The sequence below is a fragment of the Hemicordylus capensis genome, chromosome 4 (assembly GCF_027244095.1).
Source record: "Hemicordylus capensis ecotype Gifberg chromosome 4, rHemCap1.1.pri, whole genome shotgun sequence".
In the NCBI taxonomy this organism is placed as follows: Eukaryota; Metazoa; Chordata; class Lepidosauria; order Squamata; family Cordylidae; genus Hemicordylus; species Hemicordylus capensis.
In genome coordinates this window covers 68831724-68859423 of record NC_069660.1, presented here as the reverse complement: position 1 = coordinate 68859423, position 27700 = coordinate 68831724, and the positions used below count along the sequence as shown (strand labels likewise).

General features: G+C 43.9%; 1 protein-coding gene across 3 annotated transcripts in view; it reads right to left on the bottom strand.

Moving 5' to 3' along the window:
* LRRN2 (leucine rich repeat neuronal 2) overlaps positions 1-27700 on the bottom strand; it is a 238674-nt gene that overhangs the window by 210378 nt on the left and 596 nt on the right. Inside the window, exon 2 of one of the 3 annotated variants that reach the window (XM_053246802.1) lies at positions 27418-27667. The exons of the other annotated variants lie outside the window; for them this stretch is intronic. The gene's annotated coding sequence lies outside the window, so the exon portion shown is untranslated. The remainder of the gene's footprint in view (positions 1-27417; positions 27668-27700) is intronic. 3 annotated transcript variants of the gene reach the window in all.

Sequence of the window (27700 nt, the reverse complement as noted above, 5' to 3'; positions counted from 1 at the left end):
CCACTCTCCAAACAGCTGTGTGGGGCTGTGGCACGGTTCCCTGCAGTCTCAGAGCAGTGTTGGCATGCACATGGCCGGCACACATACGCACCGGCCACTTGCGTGCTGATGACACCACACTGAGGCTACAGGGAACAGTGCCACAGCCCCATGCAGACATTTAGAGAGTGGGCGCAGCTGCCAGAAGAGCAGTGGGGTGGGGAGGACAAGCAGGTAAGGAACTCCTTACCTGCTTTTTAAGGGAACTGGTGCCCGAGCCAGTTTGGTACTTCCCAGAGGAGGTGCTGAACCAGTTCGTGCACATCTCTAATGGCTTGTAATCATTTCTCACACTGTCCCTTCACAAGACACATGCTATATATGGTATTTTATCCCATCTTTCCTCCAAGGAGCTCAGAATAGCAGCTGACATTCAGAGCAAGGATGCACCAGTGCATTGAGAAAGCAGCCTAATTTTAATTTCTCAGCTAACTGCACTGGTGCAACAGGGAAGTGGCAATTTTTGACACCCGCCCCTTCCCAAAGAATCCTTCTGTGCCACCTGAAAACATGTCCCTGAGGTTTGCACAGCCCTCAGGGACATATTTTCAGGTGGCACAGAGGGCTTCCTTCCTTCCTTGCTGCAGCCGAACTTCCTTGCTTTGAATATCAGCCAGTGTACATGGCTCCTTTCCCCACAATTTTATCCTAACAAAAACCCTGTGAGATAGGTTAGACTAAGAGAGCACAATTGATGCAAGGTTGCCCAATGAACTTCATAGTTGGGCATTGTAACATAATGTGCATGCAGTTGTTGCAAATGCAAAAACTGTGCAAGCAGAGTTGCACAAAAGTACAGCTATTAGGGGGAAAAGGCACCTGCATTTGTGTAACTTTTGCATTTGTGCAAGAGTGCACTTGCACAACTGTGTGCATATTATGCTACAACATGCACAGAACTTTGTGCCATATGTCAGTTACTGAGATCATCCACACAATCAAAAACTAGATAGGACAAGTGTCCTACCCAGGTTTGGGAACTGTATATGCTCCCAATTTTTGGTTGTGTGGGAGCAAACAACTAGCTAGATGGAGGAGAAGTGATTGTGTGGAATCAAGGTAGGAGGAAAAGTTCAGTAGGACAACCCTGTCCTACCCAGCTTTCATACTCAGCATTTGACTAGGGTAGGCAGAAAGATTGTCCTACCCAGTTTTTCCTCCTATCATGGATCCACACAATCACTTCTCCCTCCTCCTACTTAGTTGTTTGCTCCACCCACAACCCAAAATTGAATGCATACACAGCAACCAAACCTGGGTAGGACGCTTGTCCTACCCAGTTTTTGGTTGCTTGAATGACCTTACTGTCTACAAAGGGATATCAAGATGCTGGGGGAGTGGGGAAGCTTTTACCAAAATGGAAAGGAATTAAAATTTATTCTTATTATCAAGATTTTAATCAAATCTACAAGATTAATAACATTATTCTCATTATTAACCCTCATTCAGTTACTAAACCTCATTCAGTTGCTTTCCAAATCCACCACTCTATTTCCAACCATTTTTTTTAAAAAAGTAAAATTGATTTCCACAGCCCTCCCTGGAAGCAAAATCCTCAGCCCTCCTGCTGTTTTGTATCAGCAGCAAAGTAATGGGCACCATTTTTCACATGACAGAGGTAGAGGGTAGGTGGTGCATAAGCAAGCAGGAGAAAAAGGGAAACTCTGGGTATGATAAGTTATCACTTTTAAACATAAACAGCTCCTGTTAATTTAACTTCCATTTAAAGCAGAAAATGGCACAGGAGGAAACTCAGCATCTGCCAAATGCAAAAGGGCACATTCAGTCAGGACGGGGATCGAAAATTTATCTGTGGAGCATCCTGGGGAGCTGGGGGTTACAAACAAACTGGGAGTCAACAAAAAGTTAAAATGCCACCAAGATGTCTAGAGAGCATCACTGCAATCTGGTTGGTCTTATTATAAATAGCAGCTTAAGGAAAAGGAAAGCACAACATAAGATCGTAGCACTGGAATGTGACACTCCTGGGTAATCCGGGCACAGTTTGCATAGCAGGCATTTGGAGCCGCTTGAGCTTACGATGGTGTCAGTGGTAGATGCCATTAAATCCAGTCATGACAGTGGAGCTAACCCAGGCCCTGGCTTGCTATCCCTTTAAAATGCCGGAGACAACAGCTAAGTCTCTGCCAAGTAATCTGAATACCAGTGACATAACCCATTAAAGCTATTCACATGACTGGGTGGGCGGGCAGGTGGTGGGCAGGAAGGCAGGGTCCAACTCACCTTCCCCCCACACGACCAAGCAAATGCTTGAGCTCCCAGATGATCTGCACTGCTCCATCTCCAGAGGATGGGAGGATACATCCTGGCCTCCAGATATCCCACAATGCACCACGCAATGAGTGCAGTGCATTGGGGGATACCCCCGTGAGGCAGGTGCCTAGAACATGCAGCCCGAGCATACACACAACCCTGTACCTGGGATAAAGGGCACTTTAACCCAGGTAAAAGCTCAGGTACAAAAACTGGGCTTGCAGAGGAGGCAGAGCTGGGATCGGGCTCGATCCTGGTGCTGCACACAAGCAGAACTACCCAGATAGGGCTTCCCTCATTTGGGTAGGGCTGCTCGTGTGCACAGCCTCATTGTCTAGCCTGGGTTTAGGGCACTGCTGCCTGGATCCTCCAATCAGGGGCAGCTCATCCATGAAGCAAGGCGACATGATACTTCAGGCAGTGTTTCCACAATCAGGCAGTGTGTGCAGGCATCCTGCCCCACCCCACCACCCCACATGTCGCCTCAACTGTCTGCCACTCCTCTCCACCATCAACCCCCTCCCCCATTGCTGCAGGAGTGGATTTTGAACTTCAGGCTTGACAGCAAGGCTAAAAAGGAGAGCTGAGTGGGCTTCTCTCTTGGTGGTGCTGGTGCTGGTGCTGGAGCAATGCTGCCTCTAATGCTTGCAAACTGCTTCTGCCTCTGGGTCGAACTAGATGCAATATCTGCAGGCCCTCAAATCAGGATCAGGTCACTGCTGAATCCCTATAAAGCAGGGATGAGGGAGATGTAAGGCACAACATGGGTAGGTGGGAAGCAGAGCTGAATTCTTCCTCTGCCCATATTTTCCCCCAGATGGCCAACCCTTCAGCCAGCACTGGGTTGCTGAGATTCTTTGAAAGGAAAAGTGTGCCAGGAAGGTGAACTGGTCTGATCTAAGAAGACACTTCTTATGTTCTTAAGCAAGACTGCCTGCTCAGGATCATTTGATATAAACTACTTTTGCCTTAACTACCAAAACTCTTTTTATTTTGACATTTAAATCACATACCTAGACCAAGAGATGGCAGTTAAAAACAAAAACAAAACACACCCACACATGGCTGAAATTAGTCCATCCCTGTTGTATTTTGCTAGAAAGCATATTACAAAAAATAAAATAAAATAAATAAATCACAGGATTCAGAAACATGGCACAGTGATATTATCCACTGGATAAGATGAAGGTGAGGGCTGGAAAGGAGTAGCTTTCCAGTCCCTGGAACTGTGCAAAAGAACTGTCCTACTTTCTGGAGACACTTATGCAATATGCAAACTGATCTTAAAAGTGTAACCCCCCAATTACCCTGCTTTAGAAGTGCACTTCCTCCTAGTATAATAACACTCTGACCAAGTGATTAATCAGATTTGGGATGAGCCGAGATTGGTTGTGAACTTTTAAAGGGACTGCTGCTGAAATACTGCATTCTGAATATTCAGACAGATCACGCCTGCTGCTGCGAGTCAGCTCAAAATCTACAACTTTATTTATTTATTTATTTTTGACACTTTATCTCCCGCTCTTCCTCCAAGGAGCCCAGAGTGGTGTACTACATACTTAAGTTTCTCTTTCACAACAACCCTGTGAAGCAGGTTAGGCTGAGAGAGAAGTGACTGGCCCAGAGTCACCCAGCAAGTCTCATGGCTGAATGGGGATTTGAACTCGGGTCTCCCCGGTCCTAGTCCAGCACTCTAACCACTACACCATGCAAATTAACAGCTGGCTCTTACTATCCCATAATCAGTAGCTGGCCAGAGTCACATGCCAGTGTCTGAAAGAGTTTTACTGACCTAAGATGCAGGAGCAAGCCAAGGAGACGCTGTCTGCTGCCTTTACAAAGCTTCCCAATAAGCCAATATCTGGTTTTTCTCATCTAACACCTTGAAATTAAGACTCGTCTAATTATTCCAAACTGATAAGAAAACATTACATAAATTAGCATTGTTTTAATACTTAACAGTATACTGTGAGGCTTGTGAGGTCCATTTTGCTCCTATTAAGCTGTCTGTATTGTCCTATCTACATTACTCTACAGGAGGGAGTGTTTCCATTAGCCTGCATTCTTGGGATAGAGTGCTCCAAGAGAATGTGCTGAAGCTCACTGGCAGAGCAATTGCCTTGTAGAAAAAAGTTTTGGGCTGGGGAAAACTCCTCTTTGAAACCATGGAGAGCTGCTGCCAGCCAGTGTAAGCAATACTGAACTAGATGGACTAATGGTCTGACTCAGTAGACGTCAGCCCCCTGTGTTAGTCTGTGGAGGAAGCTGTTTTCTGCTCTGGAAGAGGGAATGGTTAAAAAATCCCTCCCACTGCCCCAGCTGTGGTCCTGATCAGGATCTCCCTTGTAGGACTGGTTTTTAAGACCAAAAAAAAAAAAAAAAAGCAAGACTCAAGTTGTGCATTTACATTAACTCAAGCACTGGACATGAAGACCCAGAGTTCCCTTTTAAAGCTGAAAGGGAAAGAAGCCATTTTCACATTCATTATATTCATCTGCACTAGATTCTCACCCAGTTTAAAACTATTGCCAGAGCTTTTCAGCATTGTTCATTCAATATTTGTTAATTTAATAATTTTATTTCCATTAGTTCAATATTCAAAATTAGATATTTGCTAATAAAATAATTCTTCTGTCTACAGCTGTGAATAGTCTCTCTAGAGTTCTGAAGACACAGGAACAAAAAGCTGGAATCGTTTATGAGACGTATTGCCTTTTTATGAAGGATGTTGCCTTTTATGTCTTCATTTCCTAACTCAAGAAGTGACACAGAAGAGTATTTGTCCCAGGTGTTTTTATGCTTGCTGCCAACCTCCTTTCCCATCTCCTTCGCAGTAATTTCTGCCTTATTGCGATCATGCTTAGAGCTGCTAAGTTATCACAAGACACAGTTTCCAACATCATCTGGGTTGCATGTTAGTACAATGACCCACTGAAGTCAGAAAAGATACCTTCCCCTCACCCAGGCACAGCCTAAGGTAAACGGCACGCTGGGCAAGGAGTGCCTTCAGCCCCTCCCCTATGGCTAGATTAGCAGTGCTACCATGGCTGGTACAGTATATCAGGTCGGTACTTCCTTCGGGTAGGTATCCTGGATGATTGCCTGACTTGCCCACCCCTAAGGCCATCTCTGCCCTCACCCCTTATGTTGGGCAGGGTGGGCAGTAATTTTAGTTTAGTTTGGGAACTACTAGTCATTTATTTTGCAAGGCTTTATTACTGCCATGAGTCAGCAGGGGACTCATCTATTTAGCAGGGGGAGAGCAACTGGTCCTATCCATCCCCAGCACAGCATCCCTCCAGTGGCCGTTGCTGGTGTCTATCTTGTGTTTCTTTTTTAGATTGTGAGCCCTTTGGGGACAGAGAGCCATTTCATTCATTCATTCATTCATTCATTCATATCTATGTAAACCACTTTGGGAACCTTTGTTGAAAAGCAGTCAAAACTTGAAATTTTCATCCAATTTGATAGCATAGCAATACTTTCAGCTTTTAGTGTGTTATCATTCTTTTATTGTTCTGGCCATCAAGCCTGCAGCAGCCAAATGTGCAATGGTGTTTTAAAAGCTTGTAAAAACACAAACACTACTACAACATTTCATTGATGTTGTCAGAGAAATGAAAATGAAAATTGACAGGCCTTTAATTTGTTCACTGTTACCCTAACCCTGAAAATTTTGCATAGACAGTTTTTGCATTTTCTATACAAAAATGACTGCAAATTTTTACCCTGACCATTTGTGGGGTGAGGCTAAAGAAGAGATGATAATACAGAGAAAGCTGTAAGTGTTGGAGCTAGGACCCTGGCAGCATCAAGTCTCAGCTTCAATGTCTCACAGTGGCCACTGGGGGTATTTTAGGGTCATGGATAAAAGTACTGGACTCCTCCCCTATTGGTTCTTCCAGTGTAAGTCTCCGTTTTGTCTCTCCAGAGATGGCAGTTTGTATTGGTCTCTCTCTTCAGCCATGAGCTACAGCTGAAATTAAGCTACAGGCTATTTCACATTCATTTGTAGCCTTTTCTTTAAATAAATCCTTGTAGTTCTTCAGTACTAAAGAACTGTTTCTTCAAGACCTCTTGCTTTGCTGCTTTCTCATCAAACTGGTTTTGCTTTGCTATACGGGGATGGATACACACACACACACACACACACACACACACACACACACACACACCATTCTTCCCCTACAGTAAGTACAACAATGCCATCACTTAATGAGGCTATTTACATGAGCGTGCAAAACTGGGAGCCTAGCCCGGCTCCTAAGGGAGCCCAGCCTGTATTTGCACACTGTGTGAATCACCAGGATAATGCCTGATCCTGGTGACTACACGGTGGCAAAACCACCTAAGTAGCCTCCCAGTTAAATGAGGTTAAGGGAGCAAGTGCTGGCACAGCTGGCGGGCGGGGGGGGATCCCAGAAATGCACTGCGCACTTGCGCGGTGCATTATTGCAGCTCCGGGGTGGGTGTGTGCGACGTGTGGTTGTGCGTCCTGACACCCCGACCCCAGGAGCTGCAGCAGGAGCTACTGCTCATCTTGGCAGGCGATCCGCCTGCCCAGGAACTCAAGCTGATCACCTGCAGTGAAGGTGCATTAAACCATCTTTCTCTACAGACTGTCTGCAAGCTCTTCTCATGGATCTTGAAGGGGCTTGACCAATGGTTCCCAACAAGGGTTCCAGGGGTGCTGGGAGTTGTAGTTCAGCAACAGCTGCAGGAACCCTGGCTTGGAACCACTGGGGAAGACATTACCAAAAATCACTATAAGCATTTGTCCCTTGAGATGGTACTGATGACCACAATTTGTAAGCATGGCTTATGGATGGAATTATTTAACAACAGCAGCAACAAAAGGATGTTCAACTAGATTTGATATTAAACATATAATATGAATTTTTTGATCTTTTGTTTTTGTTTTTTGCACCAAGGAGGCCTCCAATCTGGATTGGGAGTGTGGTGTGGGTGGAGAGGGTTTTAACTCCTCCCCCCCCGACACAGGACCAACTCAGCAAAATGCTTTCAGTGGACCTAGGTGGACCCTAAGCCTCTATTACACAAAGGGGATATTCTCATGATCAGGCAAAATCGAGCTAGGGGAGCCTAGCCCAATTTTGTCTGATCGTGTAAACCAACGGGCTCGCAGGCGAGCCCAGTGGTTTACGAGCGGCTAGCCCCCTTTAGTAGCCCTCCCCTTAGCCCAGGTTTGCAGGTTTGATCGTGAGCCCCGCCTCCTAATCTTTGGGCACAGACATGGTCTCAGGGATCAGCAGTAGGCCTTTCTGAAAGTCCTGGGCCCTTGGCAGCTGCCCATTGCCACTGGTCCAGGAAAAAAAATGCCTTTACCAAGCTGCTGTTTGCCTGGAAGGAAAGTTGCTCTTGGCACCAAGAGCAGCTTCCTGCCTGGGACAAAGAAGTCACTTCAGTTCTGTTTGCGTGTGTGCAGTTTTCCTCCAGATGACATTGTGGGGATAAAGGTTAAACCCCCCTCTAACCGCAGTGTGGTGGTTCTGTTCTGGATCAATTTGCCTCCCACCACCCACTGTGGCTATTTTTTAAAAAAAAAAGAGAGACAGAAAGAGATTGACATGCTTAAAGTCAGGTCTAGTTTAACTCTAAACTATCATGTAATTTAAGAACTCTGTTCTTTGCTTGTAACATATTAGAAAAAAGAGTTTATGTGCTAATCTTTTGCATGTATTTGGCTGCTGAAAACCCTACCTCATTGAGGGGGGTTGGATTAGATCATACCTCAAGGAAGGGTCAGCTGTGGGTGAATGAAGTCTGAACAAATCATGCTAATCGAAGCAAACTCATCTTTTCTTTCTCTAAAAATGGCATTTTACATGAATATTAACTTTTTCTTAAGCAGAAGTAATGAGAGCAAATAGGGGTCACCAACTGGAAATGCCTGGTTTGTTTCTGTCTCCTGTATGTTGGAAGATGTTTTGTCAGTTGGGTATGAAAGATGGGAGATGCAAAAGAATTTGAATATTTCCTGGTTGTTGGAGCAGGACACTGGAAGTCCTGAGGCCCATTAGACTGCAAATCAGGAATGTTCCTCTTCTTTTAAAAACCATTTGTCAGCAATTAAGATGGTTAACATCAAGCTACTGTTACTAAGTTTTACAGAAGCACATATAGCTCTCTAGGGAGCAGAACAATTGCATGTCTTCTCTTTGAACATTTAGTACTGATTCACCTCAAAATTGATGAAAAAGAAAAGGGGAGAACAAAGCTAGCCTGACATAGTGAGGTGTCCTTGATAAAGTGTGTGTGTGGGGGAATTATACCCAATGATAATCTCTGCAAAACATGACTTTATAATAGAACAGGAAAAGATGATTAATTCCAACAGAAATCACAAGAGTCTCTGTGGGGTCAGTTGATATTCCAAGTATTTTAGATTCAAAGATGCTGGAAGGGAAAGTTGGCATTAATACCAAGCAGAACTCCTGAATAATTCATTACAAGTAAATTATTAGGGGCATCTGCCGTGTTTCTGGTTCCATTCATCCCTATTTCAAAGTCAGTGCATCACTGGCAGGTAAGACAGCCCAGTAGTTAGTTTGGATTGCCCTTTGCATAGCCATGATAATAAATATCAAATTATTTCAAAAAAGATAGTTGCTTCAGTAGATAAGATAGTTTCTTCAGATATTCCTCCCACTAAAATTATATGAGAGGTTTTACGGGCATAAAATTCAAAATAGACCATTAGAGCTAAACAATATTCACACTGGTATTTAGGAGATCCCTTTTTGAAAGAAAATAGTTTCAGCCATGGATTTCCTCTCACTCAGTTCTAAGTTTTGATTAGCTGTGGCTTCTCAACATGTGCATATATTATGAAATGGACATTCACATTCTTCATTCATGATGGGTGTATATGTACTGCACACACAATTAATTACACCTAAATGATACCTCTGTATGAAAATTGCCATATGTAAAGTAGACCTTAAAAACACAGGGAAGGAACTAAAAAGGTCAGATCGTTCTTCCAGCACATAGTCCAATTTCTATTTCTTATCATAAGTTGACCTGGATTTGGCATCTGGGACATGACTCTCCCAAAATTGCAGATACTGCCATAAAGTGAAATTTTTATGCAGAAAGTTCAAAATCTGTGACCAGAAAAGATGAGATAAAGCAATTTTCCTTCTTTGCATTCTTGGCTGAAGCCCTCTCCTTGATCAGCCTTCTGCCTACAACATGTTCCTTCTACTCCTTTCCCTTTTATTGTCTTCACCAGGATCACTCGTAAGAAATGTTCATTATATTATGCACATGATTTTTGAGATTGCATCCCTTCTTAGCCATTATCTACTGAGCGTAATTCTTTGATGAAGGAGAATACTCTTCATATATGTGCAGGCACTGAACAGGCAGGCCCTTTTGCTGTCCAAAGCTAGAGGACACTACTGTTACGCTACTGAAAATACTAACAACAGCATCAGCCTTGCATGAGTAGAAGCAACATACTTCAGGTCACTATCACCCATTGCCTTTTCCTCTCTGGCAAAGCAAGGGGCTTGAATGGACCCCCATTAACTTCAGTGCCTGAGATGCACTGAGATGCAATCGGAGCAATTTTCTTGACCATTTATTGCCTTACTAAAAACCACTCATTGGAACAGCCTTCTACACAACCTGCAATAAATATATTTATCACAAAATACTCTACCCCATCAACAACCTCCAGACCTGCACGTATATTTCACTGCCTATAAACTGATTGATGCCCTGGAACTGCTTCAGGCTTTTAAACAGCTCTCCCTCTCCTGCTTCTCATTTGCTGTGGCCTGAGGTGGGGTGGGGGGAGAAAGAAAGAGAGAAGGTTGGGAGGAAGAAACCAAGTTCAAAATGGCCTACTGTGCAGGGAACAAGACACATGGGCAGGAGGGGAGGAGGGTATATTGTCGATGGAACTAGTGTGCATATCAAAGGTCACAGCATTGCTGCCAGGGTACCAGTGGTCTCTCTTTCAAGCTGCGACTGAGCTACACTGAGAGGTTTTACGGATGGTGTGAACCAGAGAATAAGAGGGAATTCAATAATATAGGTCAAATATGTTGTGGATCTGAATTGCTGCGTGACAGTCAATTACCAGCACAGCACGAGCCTGGCAAAAGGACAGGGCTGGGTTGCACGGGAGAAGCTGTCTGTGTGCCCACAACTGACTTTTAAATAGTACTTCAGGCCTCTGAACAAAAGCCAGTGTGGTGTAGTGGCTAAGAGATGAGCTGTGAATCAGGACTTCCCCACTGGAATCTTACCTCTGCCCTCACTAGGGGGGCTTAGGCAAACTACTTCCTCCTCTCAGGTTCCCAGCTACAATAAGGGGGTAATAATACTTAAAACAGAGGCCTGTCCATTGCTGGAAGGAGGGCTGCGGATCTACAAGAAGCCTTCACTGACGTTGCACGGAAGGCTTCTTTGTGCAGAGGACCAGGCATGGGTGGGGGGTGGGGGGGGAGAGCTATATTATTTGCCTCTCTGTCCTTCCTCCAAAAGCCCTTTGCACTGGTATAAATCTGTTCCTGAGGGCTGAGTGACACTCAGAAGCAGATTTATAGACCTGTAAAGGGCTTCTGGAGGGAGGGGAGAGATGCAACAATACCTCCCCCTTCACGCTCAGTTTGCTGAGGAAAGAAGCCTTTAACACAGGAATGCTGAAGGTTCCTTGTGGAGCTGTGGCCCTCCTTCTGGCAACAGAGGGCTGCACATCATGTCAGCCATTTATCTTAGAGGTTTGTTGTAAGGAGTACATCAAGATAATGCATGCAAAGGCTTTATATGCTCAAAAGGTGCAGGGCTGGATTAAGACATGCTAAGGCCCTAAGTGTGGTGTAGTGGCTAGAGTGCTGGACTAGGACCGGGGAGACCCAAGTTCAAATCCCCATTCAGCCATGATACTAGCTGGGTGACTCTGGGCCAGTCACTTCTCTCTCAGCCTAACCTACTTCATAGGGGTGTTGGGAGGAGAAACTCAAGTATGTAGTACACCTCTCTGGGCTCCTTGGAGGAAGAGCGGGATATAAAATGTAAATAATAATAATAACATTACAAGATGGATTGGAAGTCCCAGCCCAGCAAACCACTTACATCCCCCACCACACTGCTCGCAGTTATAGCAATGTTTGTCTGAAGAAGCAAATGCTGTCTGTAACTGTGATGGCAGGCATTAGTCTAAACCAGAACTGCAAAACTTTGACCCTTCTGCAAATGTTGGACTACAATTCCAATCATCCCTGACTATTGGCCACTGTGGCTAGGGATGATGGGAGTTATAGTCCAAAACCAGCTGGAGGGCTTAAGTTGTACAGCCCTGGTCTAATAACATCTCAATATCATTTGCAGTTATTTCTGCACAGATCTTTAAACTCAAAATGATAAATAACTGTGTAGCCATATAAGAATATTTTTCTCTTATCAGAATGATAATGAGGCTATTTACTCATTATCAGTGAGAAGGATAATTGGCTACTCACTCATTATCAGAATGACAATGAGGCTATTCACTTGGGCAGCCCAGCCTGGGCTAATTCACAAGTTATGTTCAATGTATGTGTACAGTGTGTATATATACAGATACATGTACAGAAACAGTCATAGGCGCTCTTACCCCTGGGTCCAGGGCCTCCACTGCTCATGGGGCCCCCTAAACCCTCTTTAGTCTGTTCTGGGTGGTGTGGTCGCTTGGCCAAGCATAATAATGCTTAATTTACAGCGGGGGGGGGGGGCTCCAAAGGCCTTTAGGTCCAGGCTCCAAAATTACCTATGTGTACCTCTGCAGAAACATATCATTATTTACACATTATCTTCAATGAATGTACAGTAGTACACTTCCTGTCTGTATCCTGCATTTAAGGGGGCCTATACAAACATTCTCTTTTAAAATGAATGCGTGAACAGTCATTCCCATGAATACATGTACATGTGTGCAGACTCCTGCACACACATGCAGTGTAACATCTGAATAGGGCTAAGATCTTCTTCATATCAAAGTTGTCAATTCATCCTAATCAGCAGGGAGGACGAAGAAGGCAGGACTGGAGCTTCCCCCCCGCCCAACTCCTGTAGGCCCAATGACTATGGTTGCCCCTACAGGCAGAGGTGCACCTAGGTAATTTTGGAGCCTCTGCACATGACAAGGTAGAGCCCCCTACCTGCTGCAAGTTAAGCATCATCCACCCCACACACACACACACCATGACACACACAGTATTTTTAACACGTGGGTTCTTGAGGGCACAAACAGCAATTGCTCAAAAGAATGGAAGAATATAAAACAGATATATTTAAGCAAATATGCATTAGCAGAAACATATCAACACACAACTTAACATATTCCCATCCCCCATATTTCTTTCCACACTCCCCACTCTGTCTCTAAAGCACCTGACACAGGTCACAATCACACTTGGCTACCCAGAGCTGTGTGGGCCAACAGCGATCACACCACCCATGACAGACTAAAGAGGATTTGGGGCCCCAGGGGGTGTAGAGGCCCTGGACTTTGGCCCTGAAGTCCAGGAGTAAGAGCACCACTGCCTACAGGAAGGCTGAACCAAATGTCCATAGCAAGGCCTTATTTCCCTCCGCCTTGCACTTTTTATAGAATTTCTGCCACCAAACCTTGCCTGTATATGACCCTTTGTTTCTGATGTTGTCTATATCAGGAGTTCCTAATCTGTGGTCCTCGACATGATGCTGAACTGAAACTCCCATCATCCCTAGCCACAATTTATTGTGGTTGGGGATGATGGGAACTGTAGTTCATCAACTTCTGGAGGATTACAGATTAGGAACCCTTGGTATATCTCATGAATAGGGATGCCAGTAACTACAAAGACAAAAGCTGCAGAGGAATCAGGTGTCTGGAAATAAGCAGGTATTTGTCCCCCTAACAGCTCATAGCTATAGCTTATTTTAAACTCATATCACACAGAAAGTTGTTGGCACCGCCCACCAAGTACAGCTCCTGTGTGACCCCTGATCATACCAATCAGGCTTGTTCAAGGAGTACAACCGGGTAGGATGAGTTAATCCCTTGAAATTGCAACCCCAGCCAAAAGCAAGATATAATTTGAATTTTACCCTTGGTATGCTTGTAAAGGCAATGCCCACACTGTTGCAAGACGTGCAACATCTATCTTCTTAGGTTTTTCTTTCCAGATGAGCTTGGGGTGGGGGGTGGGGAGTGAGGGAAGCTTGTAATTTCCAGAAAAAGAGAGAGGGAAGATACTTCTCAGGGAATGATAATTTCATTTTCAGAAGGCTGCCCAGTAGAATAAGAGAAAGTGGCTGGCACATCCTGCTCATAGAAAGAGACAGAAGGAGATATCATCAATCAACACGCCAGTGGCTCACACCTCATTGCAAAGAGAGTCCAAGCGAGACACAGATCTCCATTGTGCTTCCAGGCACAGGGACTAGATTGCAAAAGCAATTGGCTGCAGCAAGCTCCTACATGTAAGGAATTAATTAGCAAGCCCCTGTGGGAAGGCCTCAGGTATCTATAGGCCAAATCCTCATGTGATGTAAACCAACAGCACTAAGCAGATTGGGCAGAGACAGACTGATTTACACCAGCTGAGGATCTTCCACTACATTTGCTAGGTGTTACTAGGCAATGATGCTCCTTGTTCCAAAGGAATAACATTCTTGAGACAGGATTTCTTTTAGCAAAAGTCTCTCTCTCTCTCTCTCTCTCTCTCTCTCTCTCTCTCTCTCATATGCAATATGAGAGCCAGTGTGGTATAGTGGTTAGAGTGCTGGACTAGGACCGGGGAGACCCGAGTTCAAATCCCCATTCAGCCATGAAACTAGCTGGGTGACTCTGGGCCAGTCACTTCTCTCTCAGCCTAACCTACTTCACAGGGTTGTTCTGAGGAGAAACTTAAATAAGTAGTACACCACTCTGGGCTCCTTGGAGGAAAAGCGGGATATAAATGTAAAATAATAATAATATAGCAAAGTACAACTGAAGTGCAGACTATCCTGAACACAGGGATTTCACAGAAGGAATGGATGGCTTCGAATGATAGCTTCATGTATATATGGTGCATAACATTGGAGACAAGAGCCTCCCTTTGTGACATGGAGTGAAGCACTTAGACTACTTACAGACCTCATAACATTAGGAAAACGAGCTTCCTCTTAAATGCACATACAAAGGGGAAAACGTCTCAGCAAGGGCTCTTCCAGATGGTGATATAATCCAACTTGAGGGCAACTAAGAATGAAGAGTAAAATGGGAAATCCACACCACATACAAGAGCTTCATGCCATCTTAGTGCCATCTGCTGGCAATCTGATGCAATCCATTAAACTACCTTGAAACAACGGTGCCTTTTAAAACTATTTTGAATGTAACTGGGGGGAGGGGGGAGTTGAAGTTGTTCACATGACCTTCAAGTCAGGGGGGAAGGCAGGATAGCACCTACCTTCCCCCCAGATGATCTCCAGTCCTCTTCTGGCCATGTGGCTTACGTACCCACACAAGCAGCTCTCCTTGGAGCCACGCAGCCATCTGGAGGCCGGGAAAATGCAGCCCGGCCGCCAGAAATCCCTAAATGTATCACACGAGGAGCATGGTGCATTGGGGGATCCTCCCTCAGCCGGGCATCCTAGGTGCCCAGTTCTATGTCTTCTCAGACTATAGGTAGCCTGAGCAGACACACAACCTAGGACCTGGGGTGGTGGTGCTTGTGCCCTTCTACCCAGGTAAAAGATGGGGCTACCTGGAGAAGCAGCACAGGAATCGGCCATTATCCCGGCACTTCACATAAGCAGCCCTACCCAGATAGGGTTGCCCAAACCTGCTTGTGTGAACAGCCTCATTGTTTTACAGATTGTCAGCAGATGGCAATAAGAATATTATGCAGCATCTCTGGACATAGTGTGGATTTCCCATCCTATTTATTTTATATAATTTTTGCTCAGGTTGGAATAGATCACTTTCTAGAAGAGCCCCAATACAGAAATACTAAACATATTAGCTGCCCCTGGACATCAAACTAAATAGGATGCAACCATGCCAGAGGTTTGGGTTTGTGTTCATCTGAATGCGGGAAACCTCATTTCCGTTAGAAAAGTGACTTGAGGTTTCTGGCCACAAACCTGAATTGGCACCCTTGGTTCCTTTTCAGTTTCACCACCAAAACCTCCGGTCTGAAACTGGCAGCTATTGTCTGAAGGCTGCCGCTGTTTCTAACCAGAGGGAGGGAGGAAGCCAATGTATCCAGTTCCTCCTCGCTTTCAGGCTCCCAGACTCCAGATTGGGATTGTCTGGGAGCGCAGCAGGGGGAATGGGAGGCAAACCGTGGGTCCGCTGGACCGGCAGTTCCTCATTATGTGCAAAGGCCAAAGTCTTACATAAACGAAACTATACAAAGGAGCTGATTATCATGATACTTATCATCCCAGTTTGGAAAACTAATAGCCATTTTTCAAGAAATGTGTAAGTTGCCAATCTTCTAATAAAGTTTGTTAATTTTACTTCTGCTATTTTCTCATTTTACTTTAGGTTTGTACAGCTTAAGCAGTTGTGGATTTCTTCAGTTGATTGTTGACAAGTGAGCTACCTTCACAGTAAACAGTCATATATCTGGACAAATCTTAGCCATTTTAAGAGTTAGTTGCCTTGATAAGTATATTATTATCTCTAGATTAGCCTTCAGGACAGGGGTGTAGCTACCATTGGGTGACCGGGTTCAAAGAACACTTGCCGTGGCCCCGACACACACCCCGCGTCTGATGTCAGATGCCGTGGGGAGGGGGCTGGTTTAGCTCCCAAGCTGCGTGGCCCCATTTGGGAGTTAGATGGCCAGCACCTTTAAGGCAGGGAAGAGCCGCTCCTGGCTGCGCTGCAAACTCAGCGCTGGCCTGAATGTAATCCACACAGCCCCATTTGGGAGCCAGACCATGCCCACCACGTTTGACATCAGATGCAGGGGCGTGGCTAACCCCCGCGCCTGACATCAGACATAGGAGGTGGAGCGAGTGGGGCCGCTGTGGCGGCTGGACATGGGCTGCCGCTGGTCTGGCTCCGCTACTGGGCGTAACGCTAGAAAATTATACAGTTGCTGTCTAGATCAGGCTAAGAGACAGGGATATGTAGATAAAAGAGAAAATGCTTTCAGACAGCAGGAAATATGCTCAGACAATCTTGGTGTTTATCAAAGAAGTAGCTGGCTTTTGCCAGTTTTGGGCCCGAAGGAAATTACAGAACAATCCTTCAGCACTCAGTCATTTCAGACTTCCAGCAGGCATGTATATCTCTTGTGTAAAGTGAAATTCAGTTAAATTCTTGGCTAGTAGCCATGCCTTTCAGGAAGTTTATCATCGCCCATTTTTTATCTCATACCGCTGGCCTTTATAGCTCCTCCTAGAAAAGTATTTCCCAGGTTAACAGATCATTAAATAACTTTTCAGATGCAATGCCTACTAAAGTCAGTAGGCTGTTTCTTGAAGCAACAAATATGTGCCTATAAAAAAATAATAATCGTGATGTCTACATAGACAAAACAGCAGAAATCACATCAATTATCTTCCAACTTTTGTGAGTCACACAAATGATACAGCAATTGTATTTTCTTCTTAGTTATGAAATTTCATCCCTTCCTATATCCTGTTCTGTTTCCATCAGATTGTCTAGACAAGGTGCAAAACAACACTATTGCCTGGAGGAGTAATATATAAAACTAGTAACAATGACATAGATAAGGTGGTATAACTTTAGTATTTTCCAATAGTAGTTATTACCACTGGTGGAGTTATTCACACCTACACACCACTAGTGACATTCCTTTAATACCGATGGTATAACAGAGTTGGGGGCGGGGTACTATTTCTCCAGATTATGCTGAGTATTTTTTATTTCTGGTTAGTTTGAAGATTACTTTCATAATCTGCAATTCATAGAACTGCAGCAATTCTAGATGACTGGTAGAGGTTATTAGAAGTTTTCTGCTGAAAACATGTTATGAACTTTCTCAGATGTTTATTGGCTCAGAATGGCTTCAAGCTTTCTTAGGAATCTTTACTCTAATGTTTTTACCATTGACATTCTGCAGTGACTGGGTTCATAAAATCACAAGAATTCTGGTTAAATAGGTTAATCAGGATGAATGAGCCCAGCGCTGATTGTGCGAAGCCAGAATTTCAGGGCAATTCTGGTCAAACCACAGCATTTTACCAGGATTCAAATCTGGTTAGCTGTCATGATTAAATGCTGGTTAACTGGAGCAGTTTTAACAAGGATTGCCTTGAAATTCTGGCTTCACACAATCGGCTCAACTGGGATCACTCATCCTGATTAACTTTTTTACCGATCCTTGTGACTGTATGAACCCAGGCATTATTTTGTTTTTGGGTTTTTTTGTTTTCTGAAAATTCTACAGAGAGAGAGAGAATGAGGGAGAATGAGAGAATATCAATCAGGTCTCATGAACATTAATCTAGACCTGCTTCCTAGTTTGTATTAACTTTATTTTATTGAATTATTTTCAATTCAGTGATGATTCTTCTCAATTCATTGTACCAGCAGCAACCAGTTACCCTGACTGAGGTTCTGGCCCTAGAGCTAATAATTAGTTACTTCCAGCCTAGTTTTAAATGCAGCAAGCAGCAGGGGATTATTATAGGCTAACAGATCTTACTGTCAAGCTGTTATTTTCTAGATGCTGCTTACTGAAATTTATCCCTTTTCCTATGCTCATTTCATGACTCCCAGCCATATCCCCTTGCTTCTATAATTCCTCTTCTCTTTCCTATACAGATAATTTAGGTGCTGGATCTGCAGCAGGGCCCTTATCTCACCAGAACAGAAAGAGCCTCTGGGTATTATAGCAAACTCAACATGGTTCTAATGCGGCAGAAGTTGGAGGTGCCGTGGAACCCAGAGGAATCACTGAATAATAGAGAATCTTTCCATACTGTTTGTGATCATGTCCTAACCACATCCTTGTTATGGCCTAGAATCCAAGAAAGTCCTTCCATGAGGTGATGTGAAATGGTCACTTCAAGCAGTGGCTTGTTGCGGCACTAGTGGAGCAGCAAGGCACCTCCTACCAGCACCCCATCACCTCTCCTACCTCCTTGTGACACCCTCCACCATCTGAGCAGGTCTACTCCTCCTCCTCCTCCTCCTCACCATTCCTGCTGCCTGCTGCAGGGCACATGCCCCCTCCTACACTTTCTCTGCCTCCTTCCTCATTTGTTGCTGTACTGATTATAGGAAGGGGGGAGAAGCAGAAGAGGAAATGAGGAAATGTTTTACAGTGCTTTACAGTGTAATGTATAATCTAGAAGTGCTTTACATTGTACTGTATAGTCTACAGAGCTCCTATAGAATCACACCAGTGCAGAAAAGAAGACAAGAATACGTCCACTTGAACAAGAATGCAGAGAAATGTGAACTTCCAGTGTATAAAAGAAATAAACAAAATGCAGTCTAACTAAGATGTATGCCATACACTGTTGTAATAGGTCAGATGTGGCCACATTTGGAGTACCGTGTGCAGTTCTGATCACTGCATTTTAAGAAGGAATCTTATCAAGAACTGAAAAAGGTGAAGAGGGCAACCAAGATGATCAAGAGCCTGGAGTACCTTCCTTATGAGGCAAGGCTACAGCACTCGGGGATTTTAGTATGGAAATGAGGTGGCTACGGGAAGACATGATAGAGGTGTATAAAATTATGCTTGGAGTAGAGAAAGTGGACAGAGAGAAATTGTTCTCCCTCTCTCACAACACTAAAATCAGGGGTCATCTCATGAAACTGAAGGCTGGAAAAGTTAGGACCAACAAAAGGATATACTTTTTCACACAGCACATAATTAATCTTGGAATTCTCTGCCATGGGATGTGATGATAACCACTAGCTTGGATGGCTTTAAAAGGGGCTTAGACAAATTCATGGAGAAGAGATCTATCAATGGCTACTAGACTGGTGGCTGTAGGCCACCTCCAGCCTCAGAGGTAAGATGCTTCTAAATACCAGTTGCAGGGGAGCAATAGCAAGAGAGAGGACACACACTCAACTCTTGCATGTGGGCTTCTCAGGGGAATCTGGTGGGCCACTGTGTGAAACAGGATGCTGGAATGGGTGGGCCTTGGGCATGATCCAGCAGGGCTGTTCTTATGATGCTCACATAAATATGAATGTTTCAGGAACCAGTTTTCATAAAATGATTTGTTAAGCTGGCAAAAGCCAGCTGTGAATGTGATTCCTTTTAGCTTGGCCATATCACATTACAGCATGGTGCTACTCCAGAAACAAGGTCTGAAAACCCCTACAGATGTTCATTCACTGCAGAGTTGACTCACTAAAGATGTCCCTCTTTTACCTTTCTGTCTCTCTTTTATGTAGACTCTTATCTAGCCATTGAAAGTGGTTGGCTCAGATGTGCAGATGCATATAAAAATAAATGTCATCTAGCACCCAATCGTTCTGTGTGAAACAATCTTTGAAAACAAACACAACAAAGGGGAGGAAGGAACAGTTTCTCCAGGGAAGCCTTTGATGTAAGCGTGTATAAGAAAAAGCTTGTTGCAAGGGTAGAACGTAGAAAAAAACCCAAACCATTTAAAACAAAACAAAACACCAGAAGAGCTAAACCATAGAAAAACCCGTCAACTAAGGATAGAGCAAACGAAAAACACTGATGCAACAAAGGGAAGTTTGGAGAAGATACTTCCCAGGAATCACACATTTCAGTTTAGCTGATTTTGATTACCAGGAAGAGAACTAATTGGCTTATTCTCTGAATATCATAATGTCACAGGCATAGAAGCGCTGCTTTAGTTCTGAGAATTATGCACTTCGTAACATCCTTAACTCACCCTAAAAACCCTGTGCACAGCTTATAACTGTATAGACTGAATGCATGTAGGTGGTGGTGGGGAACATGATCGTGCCCAGCGCATCCTGATCCCCTCCCCTGTACACATTCTGCATGACTTGTGAAAGAGCCTACAAACATACAGAGTGTATACATTTCATAGGCACAAATGGGGACTCTGCTTTGTTGTAAGGTGCAGTTGTACAGAGAGAAACTGTACCATGCATACAATGTACAATGTACTGTACAATGTACAAATGTATTACAAATTACATGTGTGCATATATTTTGTAACACACAGGCTCTTTCAAAAGTTAAGCTGAATGAGCATGGAGGTGGGCACAAGTGGGCACAATCCTGCTGCTTTCCATGCACATTTGGCATCCACAGTAACATGTGCACAGCACTTATGGAATGCAGCAATGGATACTGATATTACTCATATGTATCAATGGTTCCCTTTTCTCACATCAGGTTTTCAATGATTCTGTTCAGAAAAAGCTATAACATATCACAGCTCACACCCCTGATAGAGCTCTGCACAGTCCTCTTGTTCCTGCATTATAAATGCACTGCTATAGGATGATATAAGACTAGACAATAAGAGAAGATATTTAATCCTTTACTTTAAAAAAACAACAACACCCAAAACAAACAACCTCTTATCATATGAATGGATTCAGTGCAGAATCTTTCCACCAGGCAAATGCATAGATCCATGTAAAATTATGTAGCAATGGGTTCACTTCAAATGAGTTAATTTGAGCTCAATATGACTCAAGCCCAAGTTAAGTGCATGTAAGCTTGGCCCATTCCAAGCTAAGGCCTCACTGTGCACCTGACAATCTCATTGGGAGCATCATAGGATTGGTAGCCTACTTTGCTTTCCCCCAAACCTACCTAGCCAAAGCAGAGGGGAGGCCTTGCAACAGGGAGGCTTTGTTGTGTAGCCTCCATCAGACCTTGATGGATTGTGTGTAGAGCCTAACTGGACTCTGCGGGGAGGTTGGCCGCCAACATGACTACCGGCTCTGTCACGGAGCTGGTAGGGTTGGCGGGGATCAGGGCCCCCCCAGCCCCCCGGAAGTCCCAGGATGCCCTGCATGGGTGCGCGGGGCATCCCGGGGAGACCCCTGAGGCCAGGAGCTTTGTTGTAGCCTCCTGGTCAGGGGTCTACTCTTGTGTCACCACGGTGTGGAGCCACGCCACAGTGGCACATAATCAACTAAATGGGGTTAGCGAAGCGCTCACTCCGCTAACACTGTTTAAGAGGAGGGGTATTTTGTGAGGTTTGCTGCCAGGAGCTGCACACAACCAGGAAGAACTGGGCTAGGCTCCCTTAGCCCGGTCCTCCTGGTAATGAGAATAGCCTCTTTCAGTACTTCAGCAACATCCTGGGCATAAGAGCTGATGGGAGACGTAGTTCTCGTGGGTCCTGGCATCATAATAATGACAGCAGGATCCATGGGAACTATATTTCCTGGTGCCTGGTGCCCAGGAAGTTCCTGGTGCCCAGGAAGTGAACATAGCACCAATGGTCTAATAAAGGTCTCACAGCAAGGCCTTCCCACTGCAGCCACCTGATAAATTTAGATAGGGAAGGGAAGGGAATGGCTCTACTGGAATGGGCCAGCTAGGCCGAGTTCACTATATAAGACAGGGACAAAAAATTCAGAGAAGATTGTGATCAGCTTGTAATTGCCTCAAGGTTTCCAATTTGGGGAAGTTATTTTCCGAACTCCCAGTTCCAAACATTGGTGCTATAACTGGTCAATGGGAAGTCCCTGGTTCAAATCTCACCATAGCCACAAACTTTACAAGGTAGCCTTTGGCAAGCCACTATTTTTCAGCCTTAGCGTCACAGCTGTAATATGGAGGACAAGATCTAGATTAAGTTAGTCATGCCTAAATCCCAGTGAAATTAGTGGGACTTAAGTTAGTCATGATAAACATGTCTCATTTATTCAGTGCTTACTCATGACTAGCATAGTTTGCATCTGGCCAGGGATAATAATATTGCTCTATCTTACAGGGTTGTTTTAAGGATTACTGAAACAAAGTGGATGAGGTGCTTTAAATATACAAAAGTGCCATTTATTTATTTATTTATTATTTAAAATATTTATATACTACTTCTGGCAATGTTAAACCCCTCCTATATTCTGCCAAAGAAAACTACAAGGCTCTGGGGTCTCAAGGAGTCAACACTGACTCAACAGCACTTTACATTACTTTTCTTTTTCTTTTTATTGTTGGATTTATATACCGCCTTTCATTAAAAAAAATAAAATCTCAAGGCAGTTTACAAAAGTTAAAAACATACAATAAAATGACAATAAAAATATTAAGCTAAAAATATAAAAGCAAACCAAATTTAAAATCTATAAAATACAAGCATAAAAACTATACACAGGTAAAAGCACATAGAAGCAGCAATAAAAACAATCATGTAAAAGCCTGGATAAAAAGCCAAGATTTAACAAGCTTTCTAAAAACTGTGATGGAGTCCAAGGAGTGAATGGCCACTGGGAGAGCATTCCAAAGTCTTCTCAACTAAAAAGCTCAAAAAGTGGTTTCCACAGCAAAACATATGAGAAGTTTCCTCGTACCAAAGGGACTCACAGTAAAAAAAAACAACACACACACACACACACACACACACACACATCTATATCTATCTATATATCTATATATCTCTGAAAGGGAGACACCAGGAGCAGCCAATGAGAGGGATGCTATGCTGGCTTCAGTGGTGGCACCAGGAATTTCGGGGGGGGGGCACAAAAGGGGCAAAGTGCATTTATGGGTGGTTGAGCTGTGTCCCACAGACTAGATTTCTGAGAGGGGGCAAGCCACTTGTCTGAGGGGGTGCTTGTCCCCCTCCCCTCTGGAACTGTGCTTGGCTGGCTTGTGTGGAGACAGTTACTCTCCCCTTGCTAAATACAAGGGGAATGCCACTTTAGAAGAAATTTCTTTGCCCAGTTAGCAGGAGCATGCTAAATATCATTAGATGCTAAGTATTCATTGTCAAGTATTATATGATGGTGGAACGGCTTTACTATAGCACATTGCCTAGGCTTGGTCATTCCCCCAGAATTACAAAATTGGTACAACAGAAGATATTATAGTGATTATTGTAGTTCAATGAGTCCTTAAAGCTAATAACACCACTTTTTTTGACCTGAAGCAGAATTCCATGTGACTCAATAGCTTTCACAATGGCAACAACAGAAGATGATCAATACCTCCTGCTCATTTTGCCTCTAATATTCTGTTGGACCAATACACTACTACAAACACAATGAAATCCTACAGTGAAATGAAATCTTCCACTTTGTTGACAAGTTGCTCCAAACATCCAACCCAACATATATCTTACACTTAATGTCCAAAATGTGATAAGCGTTGACAAATCACATCGTCCTACCTACCTACCTACCTACCTACCTACCTATAGATCTATCCATCTATCTATCTTCACATATAAGGGCCCCTTAAGAGCTTGGGCCCAAGGTATTTAATATTGGCATTTTATTTTATCAATTTTAAATTTTATATATGTTTTAAATGTGTTAATCCTTTTGGTTTGTTTCGTTAGTGTAAACTGCCTAGAGACTTTTGTAGTGGGAGAGGAGAGCTGGTCTTGTGGTAGCAAGCATGTCTTGTCCCCTTAGCTAAGCAGGGTCCATCCTGATTGCATATTAATGGGAGACTAGAAGTGTGAGCATGGTAAGATATTCCCCTCAGGGGATGGAGCCGATCTGGGAAGAGCATCTAGGTTTCAAGTTCCCTCCCTGGCTTCTCCAAGATAGGGCTGAGATATATTCCTGCCTGCAACCTTGGAAAAGCTGCTGCCAGTCTGTGAAGACAATACTGAGCTAGATAGACCAATGGTCTGACTCAGTATATGGCAGCTTCCTATGTTCCTATGAGGTATATAAATATGTTAAATAAATAAATACATACATACATACATGCAAGCACACACACACAATTTCCAGATATACAGCAGGGAACACTGACAAATATATGTAGCTGATTATCATGTGTGAATGTCGACATGCACCAATGTTTGCCCATATGTAACACCCATAACATATGTAAGCCAACTACACACCCAAGAGGTGGTGATCTGATTCATGCCACACAATCTATAAAGAAGCCTGCCTAGCCTGCTGCTGTAATTGTTCCTGCTCCAGAAGTAAACGTAGGATACAGTCTTGACCTGCATTTTTTCAGTAGCATGTTAGCTTTATGTGCCTTCATTTTGTATCAATGCAAAGTGACAACATTTATTTGACTTGTTTTTAACATTGAGGCTATACTAGTGGAAGTGTGAGGGTGTAAGATGTAAACCTAAGGAGCAGTACAGAATTAGGTCAGCTTTGAAGGAGTGGTTTCTCCAAGGTGAACAATGATATCAGGTCAATGAAGTCTGCATGCAGCATGTTACTGTGAGATTGGAGGAGGGAGCTAAGGGGTTGGTTTGGTGACTAGAAGACTCCTTCACCCACAAACAAGGAAGCTATGCAGAAAAGAGAGGCCTTGATGGGAGTTTTATTTTGAGAGCTCATTTTCTGGTCCCAATGTGAGTTCAGTTACTGGGCCATTTTGCTAGTGAAACTCCTGGTGGCATAGCTAGGACTCAGAGTGTTTTCTGCACTGGGATGCCAGTTTTCATCTTCAAGAAGTCTCTCGTGATTTTGCTCCTACAGGTGATAATTCAAATGGGACTTGTTCCACCTGTGGAACAAGAAGACCCTGCAAACTGCAGCATTAGCACTGCTTACTTAGCACAGTTCTACATGCCGACCCGCTACTGGATGTTCTACTGGGAACAAAAGTCCCTCTTCTTATGGGCAACCACCGGCTATAATTGAGCATCAATGCCCATAACACCTAAATTATGAACTATGAAAGCTATCAAATAAAGTCAATGTCCAGGATCCCCTTGCCCCTTTCCTCCAAGTAGATTCCTTCTTTACTGGGATATGAAGAAACTATTTAAGAAAATTATCCATTTCTCCTTGAGAGGAATCCTGAAATTCTCTTACAATTTCACTTTGGAGAATATTCAGTTCCAGTTCTTCTGTTTCATATTGAGTCCCAGCTTCTTGCTCATGGTCTGGGAATAAACCCCTCCTTTTGCAGGATACTCACATTTTTGATTGTGAGTTATAAGTATTCCTTGTCCTGACATTTTAGAGTGGAGTGGCATCATGCTGGAGTCGAGCACTGATTCTCCTTCAGATCTATAATAAGCAGCGGCTGCCACAGATCTAAAGTGTGTTTGCCAAAAGCACAATACTAGGCTCCACAACCCCAATGAGTAACCATATATGTCCATAAAGATCAGGACACCAAGGGTAGCTTTGGATATTTCACAGAAGTCAGGGAAGAAAAAATACGACTGATTTAATGCTCCTGCTTTATGCACTTCTCCTCACAGGTGTGATGTGTCAGCCATGGTCATGCATCTCATCCTATTGGCATTTCACTCTATTGGAGTTGCAGGAGTTCAATCTATGAATGCATATAACACAGGAAACACAAAAAGATGGGCAAATCAGCTGGGCTTCCTTTCCCTCCCAACTTCTGTGCAATATTTAAAGCCACCTCCAACCCCCAACCCCCATTGCAAGCTGGAAATGCTAGAAAGAAAAGCTAACGCAGAGCTCATGTCAAATTCCTTTAGTTCATTGGTGCCTGCTATTTGTGGTAGAAGATTGTACTCCCTTCCAACCCAGACGTTGTACCCCCAGATGGTTGACTACAAATCCCATCATCTCTGGGCACAACGGCCGTGTCTGGGGATGATGGGAGCTGTAGTCCAGCAACATCTGGGGACCCAAGATTGGGATCCCATGTGTTAGAAGAAAGGGGAGTTTTTGTGGACATGCAACATGTACCTTTGGGTGCTAAGGTAATTCCACAACAGCTAGACAGAGAAAGAGAGGGTGAAATATAAGTGTTTGTATGTTGGGAATGAAAAAAAAGTAGGCAAATGATGTGGCTGCTATTGCCACTAAGCTAAGATCACACAGCAGTCTTCTTAATGTGGAGTGCAAAACCCTCCTTTTTGAATGACCCTTGTTTTCCCTTTGGTGAGAGCTCCTACTCAGTTATTTGGGAGGGTTTGTTTCATAGCCATTGGGAGAAGGCTACATGATCAAACACAGAAGTGAAGGAAATACACATTCTTGACAATCGATTACATGTGGAAGCTCATATTGTTAAACTCCCTCTGTCTTACCAGGTATGTGGATCTACATTGCGCAGCTTTAACAAGATAGGTTGCAAATGAGAAACATGATTGATCCAAACCACAGAACGGCAAAACAAAACAAACAAACAAACAAAAAACCCATCAAACAGTAAAATGGGTAAGGGAAGCCTTAATAGAGAGACAGTTTTTCTTTTCATGTGACTATGAAGATGCTATAAGTACAATTCAAGTGACATCCCTATATTTGTTCTACATACTTTCAAGAGGATCAGACAGAATCTCCACTCGAATATCTCCACTTCTTTCACCAACTCTTTGGCAGAGCTGACCCATCGTCTTCCTTGCTTGCAGCCTGCTTGCCACCCATCAGCCCTAGTTCAGAGCCTGGGATGATGACAGACAGCCATAGCCCATGTTGCAGGCTTCAAGGGCTGCAAGTAATGGTGAGTGAAAGAGGTTCTTGAGCTTGTCTGCATACGCCAGTGAGCCTTGCAGGGCAGAGACCCTATTTCCTAATGCACCAAGTTCATTTCTAACACTTTTCCTTCACATTTCACCTGTTCTCTTTTAGCTTTCCCCAGGCTTCTCCCCTCCCCCTTTGCTGTCATTATTTATTTTGTCTCTTTCCCCTACAGCCACTTGAACTCTGGTTTGAGCTTGCTCATATTTAGCCAGCTGCACCCTGTGGGTAAGGAATGGCGGGCTAGCCTACATTAGGCAATACATCCTGCCAGATGCCTTGGATTCAATGGTTACCACGTATATCTGTGACACAAAGGTTTATCAGGAGGGATGCATGGTTCTGAGAAAACCACAGCTTCTTAGGGTGGAACTCAAGGCTGAATCGAATTGCAAACAAGACCTGTAGAATCCCAAAGGGAACCCACTTTCCCCAGAGGAGACATCCCAAATAAACATCAAAGTAAACTCTATCTCAATCTGACGGAGTGATTTTGCAACTGTCCCTTTCATAGCTGCCCCCAAGATCAGAGTTTGGCCCCGTCTCCTGAGATGTAAATGGCACACCTGGATTTATACTGGTGCAAACGCGCTCAGAACACTGCCTCTCAATACATCAATCCCAGGGTTTTGACTTCAGACTGAGGTTGCTTGGCTTGCGATCTGAATCTGAACTTTGCTGTTGGTCAGCCATAATTTTTCCTCTCCATTGTGGTACATGCCCCTGCTTCACTTTCTTGTTTTGCCCTGAGACCGTCCAAATGACAGAAATGCTGCCACACACAACAGTCTTCTCAGGATTCTGCTTCTCCCAGAACTGGGGATGAGGGAGAGAAAGAGAGAAAGGGAG